Consider the following 26,943-nt stretch of genomic DNA (forward strand, 5'->3'; position numbering starts at 1 on the left):
ATCAAGAAAACTGACTCTTCTTACTGTCTATGTTTTGATCCACTCCTGTGACACTAGTTATAGATTCCGATGCTTCACTTCAGGTTTACTGTATGCCATTGACCTTCTTATTGACGATGAAACAAAGAAATTGCATCGGAATTAAATACAAAAGGCACAATGCCGACTTAAGTACAACAAAACTGACTCTTCTTACTGTCTATGTTTTGAACCATTACTGTGACACTAATTTTAGATTCCGATGTTTCACTTCAGTTTTACTGTATCCCTCTGACCTTCTTATTGACGACGAAACACATAAATTGCATCGAAATTCAGTAGAACAGGCACAATGCCTTCTTCTCAAGGACAAGAAAACTAATTCTTCTTACTGTCTATGATTTGAACCATTCCTGTGACACTAGTTGTAGATTCCGATGCTTCACTTCAGGTTTACTGTATCCCTCCGACCTTCTTATTAACGATGAAACACAGAAATTGCATCGGAATTATATAGAAAAGGCACAATGCCGACTTAAGTACAAGAAAACTGACTCTTCTTACTGTCTATGTTTTGAACCATTCCTGTGACACTAGTTATTGATTCCGATGCTTCACTTCAGGTTTACTGTATCCCTCGGACCTACTTATTGACGATGAAACACAGAAATTGCATCGGAATGAAATGCAAAAGGCACAATGCCGATTTAAGTACAAGAAAACTGACTCTTCTTACAGTCTATGATTTGAACCATTCCTGTGACATTAGTTACAGATTCTGATGCTTCACTTCAGGTTTACTGTATCCCTCTGACCTTCTTATTGACGATGAAACACAGAAATTGCATCGGAATTGAATACGAAGGGCACAATGCCGACTTAAGTACAAGAAAACTGACTCTTCTTACTGTCTATGTTTTGAACCATTCCTGTGACACTAGCTATAGATTCCGATGCTTCACTTCAGGATCACTTTATCCTTCCGACCTCCTTATTGACGATGAAATACAGAAATTGCATCGAAATTAAATATAAAAGGCAAAATGCCGACTCAAGTACAAGAAGGGTGGCTCATCTTACTGTCTATGATTTGAACCAATCCTGTCTCACTAGTTATAGATTCCGTTGCTTCACTTCAGGTTTACTGTATCCCACTGACCTTCGTATTGACGATGAAACACAGAAATTGCATCGGATTTAAGTACAAAAGGCACAATGCCGATTTAAGTACAAGAAAACTGACGCTTCTTACTGTCTATGTTTTGAACCATTCCGGTGGCACTAGTTATTGATTCCGATACTTCACTTCAGGTTTACTGTATCCCTCTGACTTTCTTATTGACGACGAAACACAGAGATTGCATCGGAATTAAATACAAAAGGCACAATGCCGACTTAAGTACAAGAAAACTGACTCTCCTTACTGTCTATGTTTTGAACCATTCATGTGACACTAGTTTTAGATTGCGATGCTTCGCTTCAGGTTTACTGTATCCCTCAGACCCTCTTACTGACGATGAAACACGGAAATCGTATGGGAATTCAATAAAAAAGGCTCAATGCTGACTCAAGTACAAGAAGACTGGCTCTTCTTACTGTCTGCGTTTTGAATCATTCCTGTGAGACCAGTTTTGGATTCCGATGCTTCACTTCAGGTTTACTGTATCATCTCTGACCTTCTTATTGACGATGAGACACAGAAATTGCATCGGAAGTAAATACATAAGGCACAATGCCGACTCAAGTACAAGAAGGCTGGCTCATCTTACTGTCTATGTTTTGAAGCATTCCTGTGACACTAGTTATAGATGCCGATGCTTCACTTCAGGTTTACTGTATCCCTCTGACCTTCTTATTGACGATGAAACACAGAAATTGCATCGGAATTAACACAAAAGGCACAATGCCGTCTCAAGTAAAAGAAGGCTCATTCATCTTACTGTCTATGTTTTCAACCACTCCTGTGACACTAGTTATAGATTCCGATGCTTCACTTCAGGTTTACTGTATCCCTCTGACCTTCGTATTGACGATGAAACACAGAAATTGCATCGAAATTATTTAGAAAAAGCACAATGCAGATTTAAGTACTAGAAAACTGACTCTTCTTACTGTCTATGTTTTGAACAATTCATGTAACATTAGTTATACTTCCCATGCTTCACTTCAGGTTTAGTGTATCCCTCTGACCTTCTTATTGACGATGAAACACAGAAATTGCATCGGAATTAAATACAAAAGGCAGAATGCCGACTTAATTACAGAAAACTGACTGTTCTTACTGTCTATGTTTTGAACTATTCCTGTGACACTAATTATAGATTCCGATGAGTCACTTCAGGTCTACTGTATCCCTCTGACTTTCGTATTTACGATGAAACACAGATATTGCATGGGAATTAAACACGAAAAGCACAATGCCGACGTAAGTACAAGAAGGCTGGCTCATCTTACTGTCTATGTTTTGAACCAATCCCGTGACACTAGTTATAGATTCCGACGCTTCACTTCAGGTTTACTGTATCCCTCTGACCATCGTATTGACGATGAAACACAGAAATTGCAATGGAATTAAATAGAAAAGGCACAATGCAGACTTAAGTACAAGAAAACTGACTCTTCTTACTGTCTATGCTTTGAACCATTCATATGACACTAGTTCTTGTTTCCGATGCTTCACTTCAGGTTTACTCTATCCCTCTGACCTTCTTATTGACGATGAAACACAGAAATTGCATCGGAATTAAATACAAAGTGCACAATGCCGACTTAAGTACAAGAAAACTGACTCTTCTTACTGTCTATGTTTGAACTATACCTGTGACACTAGTTATAGATTCCGATGCTTCACTTCAGGTTTACTGTATCCCTCTGACCTTCGTATTGACGATGAAACACAGGAATTGCATCGGAATTAAATAGAAAAGACACAATGCAGACTTAAGTACAAGAAAACAGACTCTTCTTACTGTCTATGTTTTGAAAAATTCCTGTGACACTAGTTATACATTCTGATACTCCATTCGGGTTTACTGTATCCCTCGGACCTTCTTATTGACGATGAAACACAGAAATTACACCGGAATTGAATACAAAAGGCAAAATGCCGACTTAAGTACAAGAAAACTGACTGTTCTTATTGTCTATGTTTTGAACCATTCCTGTGACACTAGTTATAGATTCCGATTCTTCACTTCAGGTTTACTGTATCCCTCTGACCTACTTATTGACGATGAAACACAGAAATTGCATCGGAATTAAATGCAAAAGGCACAATGCCGATTTAAGTACAAGAAAACTGACTCTTCTTACTGTCTATGATTTGAACCATGCCTGTGACATTAGTTACAGATTCTGATGCTTCACTTCGGGTTTACTGTATCCCTCTGACCTTCTTATTGACGATGAAACACAGAAATTGCATCGGAATTGAATACGAAGGGCACAATGCTGACTTAAGTACAAGAAAACTGACTCTTCTTACTGTCTATGTTTTGAACCATTCCTGTGACACTAGCTATAGATTCCGATGCTTCACTTCAGGGTTACTGTATCCCTCTGACTTTCTTATTGACGACGAAACACAGAAATTGCATCGGAATTAAATACAAAAGGCACAATGCCGACTTAAGTACAAGAAAACTGACTCTCCTTACTGTCTATGTTTTGAACCACTCATGTGACACTAGTTTTAGATTCCGATGCTTCACTTCAGGTTTACTGTATCCCTCAGACCCTCTTACTGACGATGAAACACGGAAATCGTATTGGAATTCAATAAAAAAGGCTCAATGCTGACTCAAGTACAAGAAGACTGGCTCTTCTTACTGTCTGCGTTTTGAATCTTTCCTGTGAGACCGGTTTTGGATTCTGATGCTTCACTTCAGGTTTACTGTACCATCTCTGACCTTCTTATTGACGATGAAACACAGAAATTGCATCGGAAGTAAATACATAAGGCACAATGCCGACTCAAGTACAAGAAGGCTGGCTCATCTTACTGTCTATGTTTTGAAGCATTCCTGTGGCACTGGTTATAGATTCCGATGCTTCACTTCAGGTTTACTGTATCCCTCTGACCTTCTTATTGACGATGAAACACAGAAATTGCATCGGAATTAAATACAAAGTGCACAATGCCGACTTAAGTACAAGAAAACTGACTGTTCTTACTGTCTATGTTTTGAACCATTCCTGTGACACTAGTTATAGATTCCGATTCTTCACTTCAGGTTTACTGTATCCCTCTGACCTACTTATTGACGATGAAACACAGAAATTGCATCGGAATTAAATGCAAAAGGCACAATGCCGATTTAAGTACAAGAAAACTGACTCTTCTTACTGTCTATGATTTGAACCATGCCTGTGACATTAGTTACAGATTCTGATGCTTCACTTCAGGTTTACTGTATCCCTCTGACCTTCTTATTGACGATGAAACACAGAAATTGCATCGGAATTGAATACGAAGGGAACAATGCCGACTTAAGTACAAGAAAACTGACTCTTCTTACTGTCTATGTTTTGAACCATTCCTGTGACACTAGCTATAGATTCCGATGCTTCACTTTAGGGTTACTGTATCCCTCTGACATTCTTATTGACGATGAAACATAGAAATTGCATCGGAATTAAATACAAAAGGCAGAATGCCGACTTTATTATAACAAAACTGACACTTCTTACTGTTTATGCTTTGAACCATTCCTGTGACATTAGTTATAGATTCCAATGCTTCACTTCAAGTTTACTGTATCCCTCTGACCTTCTTATTGACGATGAAACACAGGAATTGCATCGGAATTAAATACATAAGGCACAATGCCGACTTAAGTACAAATTAACGGACACTTCTTACTGTCTATGATTTGACAAATTCCTGTGACACTAGTTATAGAGTCCGACACTACACTTCAGGTTTACTGTATCCCTCTGACCTTCTTATTGACGATAAAACACAGAAATTGCATCGGAATTAAATACAAAAGGATCAATGCCGACCCAAGTACAAGAAGACTGGCTCTTCTTACTGTTTACGCTTTGAACCTTTCCTGTGAGACCGGTTCAAGATTCCGATGCTTCACTTCAGGTTCACTGTATCCCTTTGACCTTCTTATTGACGACAAAACACAGAAATTGCATCGGATTTAAATACAAAAGGGACAATGCAGACCTAAGTACAAGAAAACTGACTCATCTTACTGTCTATGTTTTGAACCATTCCTGTGACTGTAGTTATAGATTCCGATGCTTCACTTTAGGTTTTCTGTATCCCTCTGACCTTCTTATTGACGATGAAACACAGAAATTGGATCAGAATTAAATACTAAAGGCACAATGCCTACTCAAGTACAAGAAGACTGGCTCTTCATACTGTCTATGTTTTGAACCATACCTGTGACACTAGATATAGATTCCGATGCTTCACTTCAGGTTTACTGTATCCCTCTGACCTTCGTATTGACGATGAAACACAGAAATTACATTGGAATTAAATACAAAAGGCACAATGCCGACTGAAGATCAAGAAAACTGACTCTTCTTACTGTCTATGTTTTGATCCACTCCTGTGACACTAGTTATAGATTCCGATGCTTCACTTCAGGTTTACTGTATGCCATTGACCTTCTTATTGACGATGAAACAAAGAAATTGCATCGGAATTAAATACAAAAGGCACAATGCCGACTTAAGTACAACAAAACTGACTCTTCTTACTGTCTATGTTTTGAACCATTACTGTGACACTAATTTTAGATTCCGATGTTTCACTTCAGTTTTACTGTATCCCTCTGACCTTCTTATTGACGACGAAACACATAAATTGCATCGAAATTCAGTACAACAGGCACAATGCCTTCTTCTCAAGGACAAGAAAACTAATTCCTCTTACTGTCTATGATTTGAACCATTCCTGTGACACTAGTTGTAGATTCCGATGCTTCACTTCAGGTTTACTGTATCCCTCCGACCTTCTTATTAACGATGAAACACAGAAATTGCATCGGAATTATATAGAAAAGGCACAATGCCGACTTAAGTACAAGAAAACTGACTCTTCTTACTGTCTATGTTTTGAACCATTCCTGTGACACTAGTTATTGATTCCGATGCTTCACTTCAGGTTTACTGTATCCCTCGGACCTACTTATTGACGATGAAACACAGAAATTGCATCGGAATGAAATGCAAAAGGCACAATGCCGATTTAAGTACAAGAAAACTGACTCTTCTTACAGTCTATGATTTGAACCATTCCTGTGACATTAGTTACAGATTCTGATGCTTCACTTCAGGTTTACTGTATCCCTCTGACCTTCTTATTGACGATGAAACACAGAAATTGCATCGGAATTGAATACGAAGGGCACAATGCCGACTTAAGTACAAGAAAACGGACTCTTCTTACTGTCTATGTTTTGAACCATTCCTGTGACACTAGCTATAGATTCCGATGCTTCACTTCAGGATCACTGTATCCTTCCGACCTCCTTATTGACGATGAAACACAGAAATTGCATCGAAATTAAATATAAAAGGCAAAATGCCGACTCAAGTACAAGAAGGGTGGCTCATCTTACTGTCTATGATTTGAACCAATCCTGTCTCACTAGTTATAGATTCCGTTGCTTCACTTCAGGTTTACTGTATCCCACTGACCTTCGTATTGACGATGAAACACAGAAATTGCATCGGATTTAAGTACAAAAGGCACAATGCCGATTTAAGTACAAGAAAACTGACGCTTCTTACTGTCTATGTTTTGAACCATTCCGGTGGCACTAGTTATTGATTCCGATACTTCACTTCAGGTTTACTGTATCCCTCTGACTTTCTTATTGACGACGAAACACAGAGATTGCATCGGAATTAAATACAAAAGGCACAATGCCGACTTAAGTACAAGAAAACTGACTCTCCTTACTGTCTATGTTTTGAACCATTCATGTGACACTAGTTTTAGATTCCGATGCTTCGCTTCAGGTTTACTGTATCCCTCAGACCCTCTTACTGACGATGAAACACGGAAATCGTATGGGAATTCAATAAAAAAGGCTCAATGCTGACTCAAGTACAAGAAGACTGGCTCTTCTTACTGTCTGCGTTTTGAATCATTCCTGTGAGACCAGTTTTGGATTCCGATGCTTCACTTCAGGTTTACTGTATCATCTCTGACCTTCTTATTGACGATGAGACACAGAAATTGCATCGGAAGTAAATACATAAGGCACAATGCCGACTCAAGTACAAGAAGGCTGGCTCATCTTACTGTCTATGTTTTGAAGCATTCCTGTGACACTAGTTATAGATGCCGATGCTTCACTTCAGGTTTACTGTATCCCTCTGACCTTCTTATTGACGATGAAACACAGAAATTGCATCGGAATTAATACAAAAGGCACAATGCCGTCTCAAGTAAAAGAAGGCTCATTCATCTTACTGTCTATGTTTTCAACCACTCCTGTGACACTAGTTATAGATTCCGATGCTTCACTTCAGGTTTACTGTGTCCCTCTGACCTTCGTATTGACGATGAAACACAGAAATTGCATCGAAATTATTTAGAAAAAGCACAATGCAGATTTAAGTACAAGAAAACTGACTCTTCTTACTGTCTATGTTTTGAACAATTCATGTAACATTAGTTATACTTCCCATGCTTCACTTCAGGTTTAGTGTATCCCTCTGACCTTCTTATTGACGATGAAACAAAGAAATTGCATCGGAATTAAATACAAAAGGCAGAATGCCGACTTAATTACAGAAAACTGACTGTTCTTACTGTCTATGTTTTGAACTATTCCTGTGACACTAATTATAGATTCCGATGAGTCACTTCAGGTCTACTGTATCCCTCTGACTTTCGTATTTACGATGAAACACAGGAATTGCATGGGAATTAAATACAAAAAGCACAATGCCGACGTAAGTACAAGAAGGCTGGCTCATCTTACTGTCTATGTTTTGAACCAATCCCGTGACACTAGTTATAGATTCCGATGCTTCACTTCAGGTTTACTGTATCCCTCTGACCATCGTATTGACGATGAAACACAGAAATTGCATCGGAATTAAATAGAAAAGGCACAATGCAGACTTCAGTACAAGAAAACTGACTCTTCTTACTGTCTATGCTTTGAACCATTCATATGACACTAGTTCTTGTTTCCGATGCTTCACTTCAGGTTTACTCTATCCCTCTGACCTTCTTATTGACGATGAAACAAAGAAAATGCATCGGAATTAAATACAAAGTGCACAATGCCGACTTAAGTACAAGAAAACAGACTGTTCTTACTGTCTATGTTTGAACTATACCTGTGACACTAGTTATAGATTCCGATGCTTCACTTCAGGTTTACTGTATCCCTCTGACCTTCGTATTGACGATGAAACACAGGAATTGCATCGGAATTAAATAGAAAAGACACAATGCAGACTTAAGTACAAGAAAACAGACTCTTCTTACTGTCTATGTTTTGAAAAATTCCTGTGACACTAGTTATACATTCCGATACTCCATTCGGGTTTACTGTATCCCTCGGACCTTCTTATTGACGATGAAACACAGAAATTACATCGGAATTGAATACAAAAGGCAAAATGCCGACTTAAGTACAAGAAAACTGACTGTTCTTACTGTCTATGTTTTGAACCATTCCTGTGACACTAGTTATAGATTCCGATTCTTCACTTCAGGTTTACTGTATCCCTCTGACCTACTTATTGACGATGAAACACAGAAATTGCATCGGAATTAAATGCAAAAGGCACAATGCCGATTTAAGTACAAGAAAACTGACTCTTCTTACTGTCTATGATTTGAACCATGCCTGTGACATTAGTTACAGATTCTGATGCTTCACTTCGGGTTTACTGTATCCCTCTGACCTTCTTATTGACGATGAAACACAGAAATTGCATCGGAATTGAATACGAAGGGCACAATGCCGACTTAAGTACAAGAAAACTGACTCTTCTTACTGTCTATGTTTTGAACCATTCCTGTGACACTAGCTATAGATTCCGATGCTTCACTTCAGGGTTACTGTATCCCTCTGACATTCTTATTGACGATGAAACATAGAAATTGCATCGGAATTAAATACAAAAGGCAGAATGCCGACTTTATTATAACAAAACTGACACTTCTTACTGTTTATGCTTTGAACCATTCCTGTGACATTAGTTATAGATTCCAATGCTTCACTTCAAGTTTACTGTATCCCTCTGACCTTCTTATTGACGATGAAACACAGGAATTGCATCGGAATTAAATACATAAGGCACAAAGCCGACTTAAGTACAAAAAAACGGACACTTCTTACTGTCTATGATTTGACAAATTCCTGTGACACTAGTTATAGAGTCCGACACTACATTTCAGGTTTACTGTATCCCTCTGACCTTCTTAATGACGATAAAACACAGAAATTGCATCGGAATTAAATACAAAAGGATCAATGCCGACCCAAGTACAAGAAGACTGGCTCCTCTTACTGTTTACGCTTTGAACCTTTCCTGTGAGACCGGTTTAAGATTCCGATGCTTCACTTCAGGTTCACTGTATCCCTTTGACCTTCTTATTGACGACAAAACACAGAAATTGCATCGGAATTAAATACAAAAGGGACAATGCAGACCTAAGTACAAGAAAACTGCCTCATCTTACCGTCTATGATTTGAACCATTCCTGTGACTGTAGTTATAGATTCCGATGCTTCACTTTAGGTTTTCTGTATCCCTCTGACCTTCTTATTGACGATGAAACACAGAAATTGGATCAGAATTAAATACTAAAGGCACAATGCCGACTCAAGTACAAGAAGACTGGCTCTTCATACTGTCTATGTTTTGAACCATACCTGTGACACTAGATATAGATTCCGATGCTTCACTTCAGGTTTACTGTATCCCTCTGACCTTCGTATTGACGATGAAACACAGAAATTGCATTGGAATTAAATACAAAAGGCACAATGCCGACTGAAGTTCAAGAAAACTGACTCTTCTTACTGTCTATGTTTTGAGCCACTCCTGTGACACTAGTTATAGATTCAGATGCTTCACTTCAGGTTTACTGTATGCCATTGACCTTCTTATTGACGATGAAACAAAGAAATTGCATCGGAATTAAATACAAAAGGCACAATGCCGACTTAAGTACAACAAAACTGACTCTTCTCACTGTCTATGCTTTGAACCATTACTGTGACACTAGTTTTAGATTCCGATGTTTCACTTCAGTTTTACTGTATCACTCTGTCCTTCTTATTGACGACGAAACACAGAAATTGCATCGAAATTCAGTACAAAAGGCACAATGCCTTCTTCTCAAGGACAAGAAAACTAATTCTTCTTACTGTCTATGATTTGAACCATTCCTGTGACACTAGTTGTACATTCCGATGCTTCACTTCAGGTTTACTGTATCCCTCCGACCTTCTTATTAACGATGAAACACAGAAATTGCATCGGAATTATATAGAAAAGCCACAATGCCGACTTAAGTACAAGAAAACTGACTCTTCTTACTGTCTATGTTTTGAACCATTCCTGTGACACTAGTTATTGATTCCGATGCTTCACTTCAGGTTTACTGTATCCCACGGACCTACTTATTGACGATGAAACACAGAAATTGCATCGGAATGAAATGCAAAAGGCACAATGCCGATTTGAGTACAAGAAAACTGACTCTTCTTACAGTCTATGATTTGAACCATTCCTGTGACATTAGTTACAGATTCTGATGCTTCACTTCAGGTTTACTGTATCCCTCTGACCTTCTTATTGACGATGAAACACAGAAATTGCATCGGAATTGAACACGAAGGGCACAATGCCGACTTAAGTACAAGAAAACTGACTCTTCTTACTGTCTATGTTTTGAACCATTCCTGTGACACTAGCTATAGATTCCGATGCTTCACTTCAGGATCACTGTATCCCTCCGACCTCCTTATTGACGATGAAACACAGAAATTGCATCGAAATTAAATATAAAAGGCAAAATGCCGACTCAAGTACAGGAAGGGTTGCTCATCTTACTGTCTATGATTTGAACCAATCCTGTCTCACTAGTTATAGATTCCGTTGCTTCACTTCAGGTTTACTGTATCCCACTGACCTTCTTATTGACGATGAAACACAGAAATTGCATCGGAATTAAGTACAAAAGGCACAATGCCGATTTAAGTACAAGAAAACTGACGCTTCTTACTGTCTATGTTTTGAACCATTCCGGTGGCACTAGTTATTGATTCCGATACTTCACTTCAGGTTTACTGTATCCCTCTGACTTTCTTATTGACGACGAAACACAGAAATTGCATCGGAATTAAATACAAAAGGCACAATGCCGACTTAAGTACAAGAAAACTGACTCTCCATACTGTCTATGTTTTGAACCATTCATGTGACACTAGTTTTAGATTCCGATGCTTCACTTCAGGTTTACTGTATCCCTCAGACCCTCTTGCTGACGATGAAACACGGAAATCGTATGGGAATTCAATAAAAAAGGCTCAATGCTGACTCAAGTACAAGAAGACTGGCTCTTCTTACTGTCTGCGGTTTGAATCTTTACTGTGAGACCGGTTTTGGATTCCGATGCTTCACTTCAGGTTTGCTGTATCATCTCTGACCTTCTTATTGACGATGAGACACAGAAATTGCATCGGAAGTAAATACATAAGGCACAATGCCGACCCAAGTACAAGAAGGCTGGCTCATCTTACTGTCTATGTTTTGAAGCATTCCTGTGACACTAGTTATAGATTCCGATGCTTCACTTCAGGTTTACTGTATCCCTCTGACCTTCGTATTGACGATGAAACACAGAAATTGCATCGAAATTATATAGAAAAAGCACAATGCAGATTTAAGTACAAGAAAACTGCCTCTTCTTACTGTCTATGTTTTGAACAATTCATGTAACAATAGTTATACTTCCCATGCTTCACTTCAGGTTTAGTGTATCCCTCTGACCTTCTTATTGACGATGAGACACAGAAATTGCATCGGAATTAAATACAAAAGGCAGAATGCCGACTTAATTACAGAAAACTGACTGTTCTTACTGTCTATGTTTTGAACTATTCCTGTGACACTAATTATAGATTCCGATGAGTCACTTCAGGTCTACTGTATCCCTCTGACTTTCGTATTTACGATGAAACACAGATATTGCATGGGAATTAAATACAAAAGGCACAATGCCGACGCAAGTACAAGAAGGCTGGCTCATCTTACTGTCTATGTTTTGAACCAATCCCGTGACACTAGTTATAGATTCCGATGCTTCACTTCAGGTTTACTGTATCCCTCTGACCATCGTATTGACGATGAAACACAGAAATTGCATCGGAATTAAATAGAAAAGGCACAATGCAGACTTAAGTACAAGAAAACGGACTCTTCTTACCGACTATGCTTTGAACCATTCATATGACACTAGTTCTTGTTTCCGATGCTTCACTTCAGATTTACTCTATCCCTCTGACCTTCTTATTGACGATGAAACACAGAAATTGCATCGGAATTAAATACAAAGTGCACAATGCCGACTTAAGTACAAGAAAACTGACTGTTCTTACTGTCTATGTTTGAACCATACCTGTGACACTAGTTATAGATTCCGATGCTTCACTTCAGGTTTACTGTATCCCTCTGACCTTCGTATTGACGATGAAACACAGGAATTGCATCGGAATTAAATAGAAAAGACACAATGCAGACTTAAGTACAAGAAAACTGACTCTTCATACTGTCTAAGTTTTGAAAAATTCCTGTGACACTAGTTATACATTCCGATACTCCATTCCGGTTTACTGTATCCCTCTGACCTTCTTATTGACGATGAAACACAGAAATTACATCGGAATTGAATACAAAAGGCAAAATGCCGACTTAAGTACATGCGAACTGACTCTTCTTACTGTCTATGCTTTGAACCATTCCTGTGACACTAGTTATAGATTCCGATGCATCACTTTAGGTCTACTGTATCCCTCTGACTTTCGTATTGACGATGAAACACAGAAATTGCATCGGAATTAAATACAAAAGGCACAATGCCGACGTAAGTACAAGAAAACTGACTTTCCTTACTGTCTATGTTTTGAACCAATCCTGTGACACTAGTTATAGATTCCGATGCTTCACTTCAGGTTTACTGTATCCCTCTGACTTTCCAATTGACGATGAGAAACAGAAATTGCATCGGAATTAAATACAAAAGCACAAATACGACTCAAGTACAAGAAGACTGGCTCGTCTTAATGTCTATGATTTGAACCTTTCCTGTGAGACCAGTTTTAGATTCCGATGCCTGACTTCGGATTTACTGTATCTCTTGGACATTCTTATTGACGATGAAACACAGAAATTGCATCGGAATTAAATACAAAAGGCACAATGCCGACTTAGGCACAAGGAAACTGACTCTTCTTACTGTCTATGTTTTGAACCATTCCTGTGACACTAGTTATAGATTCCGATGCTTCACTTCAGGTTTACTGTATCCCTCTGAGCTTCTTATTGACGACGAAACACAGGAATTGTTTCGGAATTAAATACAAAAGGCGCAATTACGACTTAGGTACAAGAAGACTGACTCTTCTTACTGGCTACGCTTTGAACCTTTCCTGTGACACTAGTAATAGATTCCGATGCTTCACTTCAGGTTTACTGTATCCCTCTGACCTTCTTATTGACGATGAAACACAGAAATTGCATCGGAATTATATACAAAAGACAGAAAGCCGAATTAAGTACAAGTAAAGTGACTCTTCTTACTGTCCGTGCTTTGAACCATTCCTGTTACACTAGTTATAGATTCCGATGCTTCACTTCAGGTTTACTGTATCCCTCTGACCTTCTTATTGACGATGAAACACAGAAATTGCATTGGAATTAAATACAAAAGGCACAATGCCGACTTAAGTACAAGAAAACGGACACTTCTTACTGTCTATGTTTTGAACCATTCCAGTGACACTAGTTATAGATTACGATGCTTCACCTCAGGTTTACTGTATCCCTCTGACCATCTTATTGACGAAGAAACACAGAAATTTCATCACAAATAAATCCAAAATGCACAATGCCGACTTAAGTACAAGAAAACTGACTCTTCTTACTGTCTATGTTTTGAACCATTCCTGCGACACTAGTTATAGATTCCGATGCTTCACTTCAGGATTACTGTATCCCTCTATTCTTCTTACTGACGATAAAACACAGAAATTGTGTCGGAATTAAATACAAAAGGCACAATGCCGACTTAAGTACAAGAAAACTGACACTTCTTACTGTCTATGATTTGACCCATTCCTGTGACACTAGTTATAGATTCCGATACTACACTTCAAGTTTACTGTATCCCCCTGACCTTCTTATTGACGACGAAACTCAGAAATAGCATCGGAATTAAATACAAAAGGGACAATGCTGACCTAAGTACAAGAAAACTGATTCTTCTTACTATCTATGATTTGAACCATTCCTGTGACTCTAGTTATAGATTCCGATGCTTCACTTCAGGTTTACTGTATCCCTCTGACCTTCTTATTGACGATGAAACACAGACATTGCTTCGGAATTAAATTCAAAACGATCAATGCCGACTCTAGTACAAGAAGACTGGCTCTTCTTACTGTCTACGTTTTGAACCTTTCCTGTGAGACCGGTTTTAAATTCCAATTCTTCACTTCAGGTTTACTGTATTCCTCTGACCTTCTTATTGACTATGAAACACAGAAATTGCATCGGAGGTAAATACATAAGGCACAATCCCGACTCAAGTACAAGAAGGCTGGCTCATCTTACTGTCTATGTTTTGAAGCATTCCTGTGACACTAGTTATAGATTCCGATGCTTCACTTCAGGTTTACTGTATCCCTCTGACTTTCTTATTGACGATGAAACACAGAAATTGCTTCGGAATTAATACAAAAGGCACAGTGCCGACTCAAGTACAAGAAGGCTGGCTCATCTTACTGTCTATGATTTCAACCATTCCTGTGACACTAGTTATAGATTCCGATGCTTCACTTCAGGTTTACTGTATCCCTCTGACCTTCTAATTGATGATGAAACACAGAAATTGCATCGGAATTAAATAGAAAAAGCACAATGCAGTTTTAAGTAGAAGAAAACTGACTCTTCTTACTGTCTATGTTTTGAACAATTCATGTAACACTAGTTATAGTTTCCCATGCTTCACTTGAGGTTTAGTGTATCCCTCTGACCTTCTTATTGACGATGAAACACAGAAATTGCATCGGAATTAAATACAAACGGCACAATGCCGACTTAAGTACAAGAAAACTGACTGTTCTTACTGTCTATGTTTTGAACTATACCTGTGACACTAATTATAGATTCCGATGCTTCACTTCAGGTCTACTGTATCCCTCTGACTTTCTTATTGACGATGAAACACAGATATTGCATCGGAATTAAATACAAAAGGCACAATGCCGACGTAAGTACAAGAAGGCTGGCTCATCTTACTGTCTATGTTTTGAACCAATCCTGTGTCACTAGTTATAGATTCCGATGCTTCACTTCAGGTTTACTGTATCCCTCTGACTTTCCAATTCACGATGAGACACAGAAATTGCATCGGAATTAAATACAAAAGCACAAATACGACTCAAGTACAAGAAGACTGGCTCGTCTTAATGTCTATGATTTGAACCTTTCCTGTGAGACCAGTTTTGGATTCCGATGCCTGACTTCAGGTTTACTGTATATCTTGGACATTCTTATTGACGATGAAACACAGAAATTGCATCTGAATTAAATACAAAAGGCACAATGCCGACTTAGGCACAAGGAAACTAACTCTTCTTACTGTCTATGTTTTGAACCATTCCTGTGACACTAGTTATAGATTCCGATGCTTCACTTCAGGTTTACTGTATCCCTCTGAGCTTCTTATTGACGACGAAACACAGGAATTGTTTCGGAATTAAATACAAAAGACGCAATTACGACTTAGGTACGAGAAGACTGACTCTTCTTACTGGCTACGCTTTGAACCTTTCCTGTGACACTAGTAATAGATTCCGATGCTTCACTTCAGGTTTACTGTATCCCTCTGACCTTCTTATTGACGATGAAACACAGAAATTGCATCGGAATTAAATACAAAACGATCAATGCCGACCCAGGTCCAAGAAGACTGGCTCTTCTTACTGTTTACGTTTTGAACCTTTCCTGTGAGACCGGTTTAAGATTCCGATGCTTCACTTCAGTTTTACTGTATCCCTCTGACCTTCGTATTGACGTTGAAACACAGAAATTGCATTGGAATTAAATACAAAAGACACAATGCCGACTGAAGAACAAGAAAACTGACTCTTCTTACTGTCTATGTTTTAACCACTCCTGTGACACTAGTTATAGATTCCGATGCTTCACTTCAGGTTTACTGTATCCCATTGACCTTGTTATTGACGACGAAACACAGGAATTGTTTCGGAATTAAATACAAAAGGCACAATGACGACTTAGGTACAAGAAGACTGGCTCTTCTTACTGTCTATGTTTTGAACCATTCCTGTGACACTAGTTATAGATTCCGATGCTTCACTTCATGGTCACTGTATCCCTCTGACCTCCTTATTGACGATGAAACACAGAAATTGCATCGAAATGAAATATAAAAGGCAAAATGCCGACTCAAGTACAAGAGGGCTGGCTCATCTTACTGTCTATGTTTTGAACCAATCCTGTCACTCTAGTTATAGATTCCGTTGCTTCACTTCTGGTTTACTGTATCCCTCTGTCCTTCTTATTGACGATGAAACACAGAAATTGCATCAGAATTAAATACGAAAGGCACAATGCCTTTTTAAGTACAAGAAAACTGACGCTTCTTATTGTCTATGTTTTGAACCATTCCTGTGACACTAGTTATTGATTCCGATACTTCACTTCAGGTTTACTGTATCCCTCTGACTTTCTAATTGACGATGAGACACAGAAATTGCATCGGAATTAAATGCAAACGGCACAATGCCGACTTAAGTACAAGAAAACTGACTGTTCTTACTGTCTATGTTTTGATCCATTCCTGTGACACTAGTTATAGATTCCGATGCTTCACTTCTGGTTTACTGTATCCCTCTGACCTTCGTATTGACGATGAAACACAGAAATTGCATCGGAATTAAATAGAAAAGACTCAATGCAGACTTGAGTACAAGAAAACTGACTCTTCTTACTTTCTATGTTTTGAACCATTTATGTGACACTAGTTATAGTTTCCGATCCTTCACTTCAGGTTTACTGTATCCCTCTGACCTTCTTAATGACGATGAAACACAGATATTGCATCGGAATTAAATACAAAAGGCACAGTGCCGTCTTAAGTACAAGAAAACTGACTGTTCTTACTGCCTATGTTTTGAACCATTCCTGTGACACTAGTTATACATTCCGATGCTTCACTTCGGGTTTACCGTATCCCGCGGACCTTCTTATTGACGATGAAACACAGAAATTACATCGGAATTGAATACAAAAGGCACAATGCCGACTTAAGTACATTCGAACTGACTCTTCTTACTGTCTATGTTTTGTACCATTCCTGTCACACTAGTTATAGAGTCCGATGCTTCACTTCAGGTCTACTGTATGCCTCTGACTTTCGTATTGACGATGAAACACAGCAATTGCATCGGAATTAAATACAAAAGGCACAATGCCGACGAAAGTACAAGAAAACTGACTCTCCTTACTGTCTATGTTTTGGACCAATCCTGTGACACTAGTTATAGATTCCGATGCTTCACTTCAGGTTTACTGTATCCCTCTGACTTTCTAATTGACGATGAGACACAGAAATTGCATCGGAATTAAATACAAAAGACACAATGCCGACTTAAATATAAGAAAACTGACACTTCTTACTGTCTATGTTTGAACCATTCCTGTAACATTAGTTATAGATTCCGATGCTTCACTTCAGGTTTACTGTATCCCTCTGACCTTCTTATTGACGAAGAAACACAGAAATTTCATCGGAAACAGATACAAAAGGCACAATGCCGACTGAAGTACAAGAAAACTGACTCTTCTTACTGTCTATGTTTTGAACCATTACTGCGACACTAGTTATAGATTCCGATGCTTTACTTCAGGATTACTGTATCCCTCTATTCTTCTTATTGACGATGAAACACAGAAATTGCATCGGAATTAAATACAAAAGGCACAATGCCTACTTAAGTACAACAAAACTGACGCTTCTTACTGTCTATGTTTTGAACCATTCCTGTGACACTAGTTATTGATTCCGATACTTCACTTCAGGTTTACTGTATCCCTCTGACTTTCTTATTGACGACGAAACACAGAAATTGCATCGGAATTAAATACAAAAGGCACAATGCCGACTTAAGTACAAGAAAACTGACCCTCCTTAGTGTCCATGTTTTGAACCATTCATGTGACACTAGTTATAGATTCCGATGCTTCAGTTCAGGTTCACTATATCCCTCTGACCTCCTTATTGACGATGAAGCACAGAAATTGCACCGGAATTAGTACAAAAGGCACAATGCCGACTCAAGTACAAGAAGGCTGGCTCTTCTTACTGTCTATGTTTTCAACCATTCCTGTGACACTAGTTATAGATTCCGATGCTTCACTTCAGGTTTACTGTATCGCTCCGACCTTCGTATTGATAATGAAACACAGAAATTGCAGCGGAATTAAATACAAAAGGCACAATGCCGATTTAAGTACAAGAAAACTGACTCTTCTTACTGTCTATGATTCGGACCATTCCTGTGACATTAGTTATAGTTTCCGATGCTTCACTTCAGGATCACTGTATCCCTCTGACCTCCTTATTGGCGATGAAACACAGAAATTGCATCGAAATTAAATATAAAAGGCAAAATGCCGACTAAAGTACAAGAAGGCTGGCTCATCTTACTGTCTATGTTTTGAAACAATCCTGTCAGACTAGTTATAGATTCCGTTGGTTCACTTCCGGTTTACTGTATGCCTCTGACCTTCTTATTGACGATGAAACACAGAATATGCATCGGAAGTAAATACAAAAGGCACAATGCCGATTTAAGTACAAGAAAACTGACGCTTCTTACTGTCTATGTTTTGAACCATTCCTGTGACACTAGTTATTGATTCCGATACTTCACTTCAGGTTTACTGTATCCCTCTGACTTTCTTATTGACGACGAAACAAAGAAATTGCATCGGAATTAAATACAAAAGGCACAATGCCGACTTAAGTACAAGAAAACTGACTCTCCTTAGTGTCTATGTTTTGAACCATTCATGTAACACTAGTTATAGATTCCGATGCTTCAGTTCAGGTTCACTGTATCCCTCTGACCTCCTTATTGACGATGAAACACAGAAATTGCACCGGAATTAAAACAAAAGGCACAATGCCCACTCAAGTACAAGAAGGCTGGCTCTTCTTACTGTCTATGTTTTCAACCATTCCTGTGACACTAGTTATAGATTCCGATGCTTCAGTTCAGGTTCACTGTATCCCTCTGACCTCCTTATTGACGATGAAACACAGAAATTGCACCGGAATTAAATACAAAGGTACAATGCCGAATCAAGTACAAGAAGGCTGGCTCATCTTACTGTCTATGTTTTTAGCCATTCCAGTGGCACTAGTTATAGATTCTATTGCTTCACTTCAAGTTTACTGTATCCCTCTGACCTTCTTATTGACGATGAAACACAGAAATTGCATCGGAATTAAATAGGAAAGTCACAATGCCAACTTAAGTACAAGAAAACTGACTCTGCTTACTGTGTATGTTTTGCTCCATTCCTGTGACATTAGTTATTGTTTCCGATGCTTCACTTCAGGTTTACTGTATCCCTCTGTCCTTCGTATTGACGATGAAACACAGAAATTGCATTGGAATTAAATGCAGAAAACACAATGCCGACTGAAGGACAAGAAAACTGACTCTTCTTACTGTCTATGTTTTGAACCACTCCTGTGACACTAGTTATAGATTCCGATGCTTCACTTCAGGTTTACTGTATCCCATTGACCTTCTTATTGAAGATGAAACACAGAAATTGCATCGAAATTCAGTACAAAAGGCAGAATGCCTTCTTCTCAAGGACAAGAAAACTGATTCTTCTTACTGTCTATGATTTGAACCATTCCTGTGACACTAGTTATAGATTCCGATGCTTCACTTCACGTTTACTGTATCCCTCCGACCTTCTTATTGATAATGAAACACAGAAATTGCATCGGAATTAAATAGAAAAGGCACAATGCCGACATAAGTACAAGAAAACTGACTCTTCTTACTGTCTATGTTTTGAACCATTCCTGTGACACTAGTCATAGATTCCGATGCTTCACTTCAGGTTTACTGTATGCCTCTGACCTTCTTATGGACGATGAAACACTGAAATTGCATCGGAATTAAATACAAAAGGCACAATGCCGATTTAAGTACAAGAAAACTGACTCTTCTTACTGTCTATGATTTGAACCATTCCTGTGACATTAGTTACAGATTCTGATGCTTCACTTCAGGTTTACTGTATCCCTCTGACCTTCTTATTGACGATGAAACACAGAAATTGCATCGGAATTGAATACGAAGGGCACAATGCCGACTTAAGTACAAGAAAACTGACTCTTCTAACTGTCTATGTTTTAACCATTCCTGTGACACTAGTTATAGTTTCCGATGCTTCACTTCAGGATCTCTGTATCCCTCTGACCTCCTTATTGGCGATGAAACACAGAAATTGCATCGAAATTAAATATAAAAGGTAAACTGCCGACTAAAGTACAAGAAGGCTGGCTCATCTTACAGTCTATGTTTGAACCAATCCTGTCACACTAGTTATAGATTCCGTTGCTTCACTTCAGGTTTACTGCATCCCTCTGACCTTCTTATTGACGATGAAACACAGAAATTGCATCGGAAGTAAATACAAAAGGCACAATGCCGATTTAAGTACAAGAAAACTGACCCTTCTTACTGTCTATGTTTTGAACCATTCCTGTGACACTAGTTATTGATTCCGATACTTCACTTCAGGTTTACTGTAACCCTCTGACTTTCTTATTGACGACGAAACACAGAAATTGCATCGGAATTAAATTCAAAAGGCACAATGCCGACTTAAGTACAAGAAAACTGACGCTCCATACTGTCTATGATTTGAACCATTCATGTGACACTAGTTTTAGATTCCGATGCTTCACTTCAGGTTTCTTGTATCCCTTTGACCTTCTTATTGACGATGAAACACAGAAATTACATCGGAATTAATACAAAGGCACAATGCCGACTCAAGTACAAGAAGGCTGGCTCATCTTACTGTCTATGTTTCCAACCATTCCTGTGACACTAGTTATAGATTCCGATGCTTCACTTCAGGTTTACTGTATCCCTCTTACCTTCGCATTGACGATGAAACAGAAATTGCATCGGAATTAAATAGAAAAAGCACAATGCAGATTTAAGTACAAGAAAACTGACTCTTCTTACTGTCTATGTTTTGAACAATTCATGTTACACTAGTTATAGGTTCCCATGCTTCACTTCAGGTTTAGTGTATCCCTCTGACCTTCTTATTGACGATGAAACACAGAAATTGTATCGGAATTAAATACAAAAGGCACAATGCCGACTTAAGTACAAGAAAACTGACTGTTCTTACTGTCTATGTTTTGAACCATTCCTGTGAGACTAGTTATGGATTACGATGCTTCACTTCAGGTTTACTGTATCCCTCTGACCTTCTTATTGACGAAGAAACACAGAAATTTCATCGGAAATAAATACAAAAGGCACAGTGCCGACTTAAGTGCAAGAAAACCGACTCTTCTTACTGTCTATGTTTTGAACCATTCCTGCGACACTAGTTATAGATTCCGATGCTTCACTTCAGGATTACTGTATCCCTCTATTCTTCTTATTGACGATGAAACACAGAAATTGTATCGGAATTAGATACAAAAGGCACAATGCCGACTTAAGTACAAGAAAACTGACTCTTCTTACTGTCTATGCTTTGAACCATTCCTGTGACACTAGTTATAGATTCCGATGCTTCACTTCAGGTTTACTGTATCCCTCTGACCTTCTTATTGACGATGAAACACAGACATTGCATCGGAATTAAATACAAAATGATCAATGCCGACCCAAGTACAAGAAGACTGGCTCTTCTTCCTGTTTACGTTTTGAACCTTTCCTGTGGGACCGGTTTAAGATTCCGATGCTTCACTTCAGGTTCACTGTATCCCTTTGACCTTCTTATTGACGACGTAACACAGAAAGTGCATCGGAATTAAATACAAAAGGGACAATGCAGACCTAAGTACAAGAAAACTGACTCTTCTTACTGTCTATGCTTTGAACCATTCCTCTGACTCTAGTTACAGATTCCGATGCTTCACTTCAGGATTACTGTATCCCTCTATTCTGCTTATTGACGATGAAACACAGAAATTGTATCGGAATTGAATACAAAAGGCAAAATGCCGACTTAAGTACATGCGAACTGACTCTTCTTACTGTCCATGTTTGAACCATTCCTGTGACACTAGTTATAGATTCCGATGCATCACTTCAAGTCTACTGTATCCTTCTGACTTTCGTATTGACGATGAAACACAGAAATTGCTTCGGAATTAAATACAAAAGGCACAATGCCGACGTAAGTACAAGAAAACTGACTCTCCTTACTGTCTATGTTTTGAACCAATCCTGTGACACTAGTTATAGATTCCGATGCTTCACTTCAGGTTTACTGTATCCCTCTGACTTTCTAATTGACGATGACACACAGAAGTTGCATCGGAATTAAATACAAAAGCTCAATGACGACTCAAGTACATGAAGACTGGCTCGTCTTAATGTCTATGATTTGAACCTTTCCTGTGACACTAGTTACAGATTCCGATGCTTCACTTCAGGTTTACTGTATCCCTCTGACCTTCTTATTGACGATGAAACACAGAAATTGCATCGGAATAATGTACAAAAGTCAGAAAGCCGAATTAAGTACAAGTAAAGTGACTCTTCTTACTGTCCGTGCTTTGAACCCTTCCTGCGACACTAGTTATAGATTCCGATGCTTCACTTCAGGATTACTGTATCCCTCTATTCTTCTTATTGACGATAAAACACAGAAATTGTATCGGAATTAAATACAAAAAGCACAATGCAGAGTTAAGTACAAGAAAACTGACACCTCTTACTGTCTATGATTTGTCCCATTCCTGTGACACTAGTTATAGATTCCGATACTACACTTCAGGTTTACTGTATCCCTCTGACCTTCATATTGACGATGAAACACTGAAATTGCATCGGAATTAAATAGAAAAGGCACAATGCAGACTTAAGTACAAGAAAACTGACTCTACTTTCTGTCTATGCTTTGAACCATTCATGTGACACTAGTTATTGTTTCCGATGCTTCACTTCAGGTTTACTCTATCCCTCTGACCTTCTTATTGACGATGAAACAGAAATTGCATCGGAAATAAATACAAATTGCACAATGCCGACTTAAGTACAAGAAAACTGACTGTTCTTACTGTCTATGATTTGAACCATTCCTGTGACACTAGTTATGGATTCCGATGCTTCACTTCAGGTTTACTGTATCACTCTGACCTTCGTATTGACGATGAAACACAGAAATTGCATCGGAATTAAATAGAAAAGACACAATGCAGAATTAAGCACAAGGAAACTGGCTCTTCTTACTGTCTATGTTTTGAACCATTCAATTGACACTAGTAATAGTTTCCGATCCTTCACTTCAGGTTTACTGTATCCCTCTGAGCTTCTTATTGACGATGAAACACAGATATTGCATCGGAATTAAATACAAAAGGCACAATGCCGACTTAAGTACAAGAAAACTGACTCTTCTTACCGTCTGAGTTTTGAACCATTCCTGTGACACTAGTTATAGATTCCGATGCTTCACTTCAGGTTTACTGTATCCCTCTGACATCCTTATTGACGATGAAACATAGAAATTGCATCCGAATTAAATAGAAAAGGCAGAATGAAGACTTATGTACAAGAAAACTGACTCTTCTTACTGTCTATGATTTGAACCATTCCTGTGACACTAGTTATGGATTCCGATGCTTCACTTCAGGTTTACTGTATCACTCTGACCTTCGTATTGACGATGAAACACAGAAATTGCATCGGAATTAAATAGAAAAGACACAATGCAGACTTAAGCACAAGGAAACTGACTCTTCTTACTGTTTATGTTTTGAACCATTCAATTGACACTAGTAATAGTTTCCGATCCTTCACTTCAGGTTTACTGTATCCCTCTGAGCTTAATATTGACGATGAAACACAGATATTGCATCGGAATTAAATACAAAAGGCACAATGCCGACTTAAGTACAAGAAAACTCACTCTTCTTACCGTCTGAGTTTTGAACCATTCCTGTGACACTAGTTATAGATTCCGATGCTTCACTTCAGGTTTACTGTATCCCTCTGACATCCTTATTGACGATGAAACATAGAAATTGCATCCGAATTAAATAGAAAAGGCAGAATGAAGACTTATGTACAAGAAAACTGACTCTTCTTACTGTCTATGATTTGAACCATTCCTGTGACACTAGTCATACATTCCGATGCTTCACTTCGGGTTTACTGTATCCCTCGGACCTTATTATTGACGATGAAACACAGAAATTACATCATAATTGAATACAAAAGGCACAATGCCGACTTAAGTACATGCGAACTGACTCTTCTTACTGTCTATGTTTTGAACCATTCGTGTGACACTAGTTATAGATTCCGATGCTTCACTTCAGGTCTACTGTATCCCTCTGACTTTCGTATTGACGATGAAACACAGAATTTGCATCGGAATTAATTACAAAAGGGACAATGCCGGTGTAAGTACAAGAAAACTGACTCTCCTTACTGTCTATGGTTTGAACCAATCCTGTGACACTAGTTATAGATTCCGATGCTTCACTTCAGGTTTACTGTATCCCTCTGACGTTCTAATTGACGATGAGACACAGAAATTACATCGGAATTAAATACAAAAGGCACAATGCCGACTTAAGTACAAGAAAACTGACTGTTCTTACCGTCTGAGTTTTGAACCATTCCTGTGACACTAGTTATAGATTCCGATGCTTCACTTCAGGTTTACTGTATCCCTCTGACATCCTTATTGACGATGAAACACAGAAATTACATCATAATTAAATACAAAAGGCACAATGCCGACTTAAGTACATGCGAACTGACTCTTCTAACTGTCTATCTTTTGAACCATTCGTGTGACACTAGTTATAGATTCCGATGCTTCACTTCAGGTTTACTGTATCCCTCTGACTTTCTAATTGACGATGAGACACAGAAATTACATCGGAATTAAATACAAAAGGCACAATGCCGACTTAAGTACAACAAAACCGACTCTTCTTACTGTCTATGTTTTGAACCATTCCTGCGACACTAGTTATAGATTCCGATGCTTCACTTCAGGATTACTGTATCCCTCTATTCTTCTTATTGACGATGAAACACAGAAATTGTATCGGAATTAAATACAAAAGGCACAATGCCGACTTAAGTACAAAAAAACCGACACTTCTTACTGTCTATGATTTGACCCATTCCTGTGACACTAGTTATAGATTCCGATACTACACTTCAGGTTTACTGTTTCCCTCTGACCTTCATATTGACGATGAAACACAGAAATTGCATCGGAATTAAATACAAAAGGCACAATGCCGACTTAAGTACAAGAAAACTGACTCTTCTTACTGTCTATGTTTTGAACCATTCCTGTGACACTAGTTATAGATTCCGATGCTTCACTTCAGGTTTACTGTATCGCTCTGACCTTCTTATTGACGATGAAACACAGACATTGCATCGGAATTAAATACAAAAGATCAATGCCGACCCAAGCACAAGAAGACTGGCTCTTCTTACTGTTTACGTTTTGAACCTTTCCTGTGAGACCGGTTTAAGATTCAGACGCTTCACTTCAGGTTTACTGTATCCCTTTGACCTTCTTATTGACGACGAAACACAGAAAGTGCATCGGAATTAAATAAAAAAGGGACAATGCAGACCTAAGTACAAGAAAACTGACTCTTCTTACTGTCTATGTTTTGAACCATTCCTGTGACTCTAGTTATAGATTCCGATGCTTCACTTCAGGTTTACTGTATCCCTCTGACCGTCTTATTGACGATGAAACACAGAAATTGCATCGGAATTAAATAGGAAAGTCACAATGCCGACTTAAGTAAAAGAAAACTGACTCTGCTTACTGTCTATGTTTTGATCCATTCCTGTGAATTAGTTATAGTTTCCGATCCTTCACTTCAGGTTTACTGTATCCCTCTGACCTTCGTATTGACGATGAGACACAGAAATTGCATTGGAATTAAATACAAAAGACACAATGCCGACTGCAGAGTAAGAAAACTGACTCTTCTTACTGTCTATGATTTGAACCACTCCTGTGACACTAGTTATAGATTACGATGCTTCACTTCCGGTGTACTGTATCACATTGACCTTCTTATTGACGATGAAACACAGATATTGCATCGGAATTAAATACAAAAGGCACAATGCCGACGTAAGTACAAGAAGGCTGGCTCATCTTACTGTCTATGTTTTGAACCAATCCCGTGACACTAGTTATAGATTCCGATACTTCACTTCAGGTTTACTGTATCCCTCTGACCTTCTTATTTACGATGAAACACAGAAATTGCATCGGAATTAAATACAAAGGGCACAATGCCGACCTAAGTACAAGAAAACTGACTGTTCTTACTGTCTATGTTTGAACCATACCTGTGACACTAGTTATAGATTCCGATGCTTCACTTCAGGTTTACTGTATCACTCTGACATTCTTATTGACGATGATACATAGAAA

Source organism: Schistocerca piceifrons, chromosome 9 (assembly GCF_021461385.2).
Source record: "Schistocerca piceifrons isolate TAMUIC-IGC-003096 chromosome 9, iqSchPice1.1, whole genome shotgun sequence".
Taxonomy (NCBI): Eukaryota; Metazoa; Arthropoda; class Insecta; order Orthoptera; family Acrididae; genus Schistocerca; species Schistocerca piceifrons.